Genomic DNA, 6,122 nt, shown 5'->3' with positions numbered 1-6,122 from the left:
TTGCTAGCGATAGTGATTTTGTAAGTGGGACTTAGATTACGATGTTTGTGTGTTATCCAGAATAGGCTGCAACTTGTGCTTTGAGCTGTACTGGCTACAGTGCTAGCAGCTGTAAAAACTAGTTTTTGCCAGTAGAGTTGGAGAATATGACTCAAAGACACAGGAAGCAGATCTGCTAGTTAAGGTGCCTTTTTATGTCACTGTTTTGGCTGTCACTGCAAACAGTATGATACAAAATGATATCATTGTGGGGAAGAATTTAGATTTTTTTTTTTTTCTTTCTGGACGTGAGAAGTCCAGAATTTCTCTAACACTGCATTGTACAGACAGAGCAGACCCTGACTTCAAGAGCGTTTGCAATCAGAGCAGAAAAATATACTGAAATTGATTACAATTGCTGGACAAACCATAAGTATTGATTTTAATGTATTCTAATGCATGGATTTCTATTCTACTCACCTCACTGTAAAGGCTGGGGACTGAAAGACATCCACTGGTCGAGGCAAGTAGAGAATCAGCTAATGTAATTGTTATAGCTGCCTCTTTGTGCACAGCAGCTATGACGGTATACACCTGCTGGGAATCTGCCCAAATATTAAATCATTTTAGTTTATACAAATATATTACTTTAGACTGATAATTGTTAGCTCTGGTGCAACTTTCTGGTGTTTCTGTAAGCCTTTACTGAACACATTTTAAAATGCGTTACTTCCATAGAGCTGTAACCACTATTTATGCATTATTATTCCAACACCTTACTGTCTTTTTGTTGTAGAAATTCTGTGGTAATCCCAATCAGTGGAAGATTTCCAGGACTGTTTCATCATCAGTGTTGTCTTTAAAACTAATTATTTTGGTTTGAAATCATTTTTTGTATTTGTTTTTAAAATTGCAACTTCTACAGAATACATTATCTTAACAGTGTTTTATAGTAGGAAGAAGTGTGCGATTTTGAAAATGGCAATGGCAAAGCTATTGATAGAAAAGGACTGATTACTGTCTGCAGCCTGAATCAATAGTCCATGCTCAGTTATAATGAGGCCCAAGTGCAACCCACTGTAAGGCCAGGGTGAAATGTGATTTCAATGTCAGAGAAAACAACAGAAAGAGAAAAGGTTTTCCTCCTCGGTTTTGTGTACTGCAGAGACTGAGATCTGAAAGTGGAAGAAAATTTTGTGTGTGTTGACTCCTTCCTTTGATCTGTCCCCATTTAACTTCCAGACTTGCTTTTCCATACAGGAAAAGAGCAAGTCCCCAGGGGCAGCAGGGTGGCTGTGGCGGTGCAATTGCTCTGCATTCCTCATGGATTGGAGAGACTCAGACTCTGGGCTGTGACTGTGAGAAAATAGGAGCAAACAGTGGTGGTTCCTTGTCTGTATGCCTCATTTAATTCCTTATTTGTAAGGCCAGGCACACTGTGCTTTGCCTGCAGAGCCATGTGGCATGGTGCATGGGACATTAACCTTCGTGATGGGAACGCTATCAAGTGCCCAAACTGCACTAAATCCACCACCAGTTGATGCAAATGCCTATGCGAATCATGAGCTCTGGGACAGAATCTGCTCTGGAGAGCCAGCTTAGAGCATTGGTGTCATGGGTTGGCACAAGATCAGTGTTCAGAGAAGTGAGAGAATTGAAAATATCTCCTTAGTTTTATATGAACCTGATGCCTTGTAGGTTACAAAGGACAAGTAGCCAGTTGGTGGTGATGCTAGCTCTGAATTTGACTCCATATGTTTGAAGCTAAAATAAGTGTTTTATAACAAGCCTCATCCATTCCTACTAGTGCGTGACCCTATCAGAGCTGCATCTTAGACATAAATCCTTTTGGATTCTTTGCCATCTAAGCCAGGTATGTTACTGTTCCCCCCACATCATTTCCTGAGTGGTTGGTACTGAATTAAAGACTTGATTCACAAGGATGGGAAAAGAATAGATGACTGTAGCAGACATAATGTTTTTAAGCACAAATTAGTAACTGGCATGCCCAAGAGTTTATAGGAAGTAACTGTTTATAGTGATGAAATAAATTTGTATGGTCTCCAAAGCTTTGGCAGAACCAAGCCCCGAAGTCCCTCTGTGTGAATTTCCCTGACTTGTGTTTGATTTAGATTGTATCTTTCATTTAAATATTACCAGAGGCAAAGAATTTGTGAGCAATCCAGGGAAATTGTCCATGTGATTGTTCCCCATCACTGCTGGAAACTCTTGCTTCTGCTCTGGACAGGCCTGCTAATGACAGCTTCCAGCTATGGCATCTCTCCTGCCTTTGATCAAACTTTTACTCCCAACCAGAAATCAGCTCAGCCCACAGCCATCTCTTTAAGAGACTGAAGAGGCTGAAATCTTGCAGTCTGTCACCGAAAGGCATCCTATTCCAGTTTGTAAGCACTAGTATGCACATTTTCCTTATTTCATCTGCACCTTATCTGTTGGTCAGTGCTGCCTGTGCCAGACATGAACATGGTATTCCAGCTGTAATAACACTAAACCCAAATATAGATGTGATGCAGCTTATTTTGCTGATGCCACATTTAAGAAACTGTTTATCCCTCTCAGATACTATGAAGTCTGGAAACTCAGGTTCAGCTGTGACTCTCTTGCCATTTTCAGTATCTCCGACCCTTCGCCTCTATGCATGTATCCCCTATTCTAAAACTATGCTTTATTATTCCTACAGTATGATTTTTAACTTGGGTCATACTCAAACGTGCATTGCTTACCTGAATGCAATTTTGCCAACTGGTTTGCTCCACACCAGTGGCATGTTCTTTAATTTCCACCTCTTCTCTCTGTCTTGGTGCCATCTGCAGAACTCAGTAGTAATCCTTTTGTTTGTTGATAGTCCTTGATAAAATACCAGTTGGCGCAGATAATGAACTGACTGAGCAGGGTTACAGGAACATTTTTTTTCTGTTAAAAAATTGTTGATAAGTAGATGCCACCTTGAAAATTCACACCGTGCACTAGCCGTCCTAGGGTGGGAAAGGGCTAGAGGGAAAATAAACAACTTGGACCAAACCCAGCTGATTACCAGGGTCTGCCAGCAGGCAAAGGGAAGGGGTGCAAGGACTGAGGGATGGATAAATGATTACAGGGGGACACTGAGCCAAACATCCCAGGGTGACACCCAGGGAGCAGTACCTGCTGCCTGCGGTGCCCAAGCACCCTTCCAGGAACACTGTGGTGCTGTGTCAGGGATGATTAGTTCAACAACCATTTTATATGTGTCACGTTGAGTTTATATTGTTCCGGTTTCTTAATCAACATGTCCTGCTGCAACAAGTTGAAGGCCTTAAAGAAGTCCAGGAGTTTTACATCAGCTTCGTTGCATGTATCACTCGATCTTGTAATCTCCTTGGTGAAAGATAAGTCAGTTTGAAAGGGTCTTTTCCCATAAACTCCTGTTGATTGGCATTAATTATATCTCCCTCCTTTAATTCTTTGTTAATCTAGATCCGTATGAGTCATTCCATTTTACTGCTGGGACTCGTGTCAGGAGACAAGCCTATAAATACTTAGATCTTTCTCTCTACCTTTTCCAAAATCTTTCCCAACATCTGCTTTCCTTCAGAGCTTCCCCACTGCCCAGAAAGTTACTGGGGATCACACACAGCTGTCGTACTGTGCTTGTGCATTGAAAACATCCTTGCTAATCAGCCTGACAAAGCCAACTGCATTATATATGCTACTGAAAAAAGGGGTTTTGAACAATGGATTAGCTCTACAATCATAAACTACCTTTGCAAAATCATGGGAAGAAATATTTCATTTGCATGTTTATTTTGAGTTTCTGTATCACAACCTACACAACTATGCCTACAAAGGGCCTTTTTTAAATGCATGGATGATTTAAAAAAGGGGATTTATAGAAGACCAGCCAGAGGGATGCACAGCAGAGATGGGTTTCATGTACCGTTCCCAGCATGGTGCTACACAGCACCTTTGTTCTAGTGGTAAACTACCTTTTGCCTTCCATTCTCCTCAAACAATGACTGAAACCCAGGAAATGGACAAACAGTGCCATACTTATTACTGTTACTGTAGATGTGTACTAATATAATCACTTTTTGTTTCTTTGTTTCAGAACATCAAGAAGATGACAAATAGATAACATATTTGGGCTTGTTTAATAGCAAAAGATGAGTTGCTGGTTTGAAAATATTTGCTAGAAGGTCAATAGCTTCAAATTGAATTGGAAAAATTCCAGATTAATGCTGTTGCCCCAGTACTGATTAGAATTCACATTGCATAAGACCATAAAAACACTTTTGGAGAGGGAGAGGATGTTTTATCATCTAAGCATAGGGCAGTTTTAAAGATGTGTAGAAGAACAAAATTAATTAGGGGTATTTTAATATTATCAAAATAAAAAGAAGGAATTAGGACTGTATTAATTTAATTTCAAACACATAGGTAATAACCTCAACTCCTGGGTTCGTCTGCATCTGTGTTTATCTGAACAGGTATCTGAAATTGCTGGTGAGCACCAGGTTCCTCCTGGCTGTCTCTGCCTGAGCCTTGCTGGCACTCCCTGCAGGGAGGACATGCACCCAGCTCAGGCTTTGGAGGAACAGGACGTCTTCATCCCAATATAGTAAGGGCACTGTCTCTGCTTCTTCCCAGCCAAGAGTGCCAGTCACAGCTTAGCCTTTTATTCACTGATGACAGTAAACATTTTGGGATTAGGGCTGCGGTCTGTATGAATCACATAGCTTTGTATGACTTGCTAGAAGTGCCCAGCACTATATAAACCTAATAAATGAATAGTCCCTTTTGGCAGTGAAGTCTGTGCATGGTGCAGGTATTCTCTGTTGAGAAAATTCAGCCTGAGGCGTACAGCTGAAGAGTTTTCTCCATGTATCATGGAGTTTCCCTTTGAATAGCTTGCATCAATTGTCTTTCCACATGTTATACAGCATCACATGATTTACAAGAAAATGTCTAACTACAGCTATATGACATTAATTACCATTCATTGCTTTTCTTCCCTTTTGCCCTTCCCTTTTCTAGCATGGTACTTCTCCTGGGACTTGTTGGACCAAAGTCTCTTTTCACTGTTCATAGAAACGCCATTGGAGTGGCCACTGCTGGGAGCAGAGCAGGCAGGCAGCCATAGGAACCCACTTGCCTGGGTTGTGCTGCACTGGGGGCTCTGCACCCCTGCCCTGCCCTCACTGAATACCCACTTTGCCATCTACCTTCTCGCTGGCCTCTTTACTACTCTGGCAACAGAGGGATAAGTCTTGCTGGCAGGATATCCCCTTGCAAATACAGAATCTCATTGAGCTAATCAATAATTCCTGTCATTGCCTAAAGTTGCTAAAAGTAACATTCCCTTCCCCATTTACAGGAGATGCTGAATCTGGAGTTGGTACTATTAACACCTTTAACATTTCTCCCATTAAGATTTTCTGCCCATAAAAGGCTTTTCATAGTTTCTGTTGGTTCTGGTTTTACTTTCTTTCATGGCTACTGAAGCTTGAGCCACCTGGACTTTGAGGGGTCAGCCCTTTAAATTTGTTTTAAAACTCACAGTAATTACAGAGTTTTCAGTCTGATTCTGAAAAGCAAATAATATTGAAGAGAAGCATGGGGGTATGACTTTGGATGCTTTAGGAACCTTTTTCATTTACCCCTTTTTTCAGTAGCAAGATGAAAAAAAAAAAAGAGAGGGGCAAAACACCCATGGAAAAAAGCCACCAATAATTTTTTATATAAAACTTCTCTAAGACATACTGAACAAAGGCAAGGTTCCTCCTTCTGGAAACCAGCAGAATGGAGAGGACTGGGTAGATTTTTAAAGATTCAGTAAATGCTTGCTAATATTTCTCAAAGAGCTTTCACTGAAAGCACTTTACTGTTTCTACATTAGCAGGTGAAATGGTTTCAACCCCAGTAAGCAGGGAGATAGGAGCAGTGCTGTTTCATGCTGCCTTGCCCTGGGAAGGGAAAGGAAGGGTGGCATCAGAGGGGCTGGGACCAAGTGGGCACTGGGAAGCTTCCCAGGGGAGAGGAGGAAGGTAACACACATGTGGGGCACAAAGGAAGATCTGACAGACTGGAAAAACATACGGATCTGAGGGATGGGGAAAGAGCTAGTGGATGGAAAAACATGTAGG

General features: G+C 41.4%; 1 long non-coding RNA gene across 1 annotated transcript; it reads left to right on the top strand.

Moving 5' to 3' along the window:
• Window positions 1–448: 448 nt before the first annotated feature.
• On the top strand, window positions 449–5,442 carry LOC134168387 (uncharacterized). The gene is made up of 2 exons (XR_009966530.1): window positions 449–4,597; window positions 5,068–5,442. It is a non-coding gene; the product is annotated as an uncharacterized LOC134168387 (long non-coding RNA).
• The last annotated feature ends 680 nt before the right edge of the window (window positions 5,443–6,122 follow it).

Source organism: Pezoporus occidentalis, unplaced genomic scaffold (genome assembly GCF_034315485.1).
Source record: "Pezoporus occidentalis ecotype Australia unplaced genomic scaffold, CSIRO_AGI_Poc_V1 ctg31, whole genome shotgun sequence".
Taxonomy (NCBI): Eukaryota; Metazoa; Chordata; class Aves; order Psittaciformes; family Psittacidae; genus Pezoporus; species Pezoporus occidentalis.
Note: the sequence above shows the minus strand (reverse complement) of the source record. Positions and strands in the feature narration are given on the sequence as shown.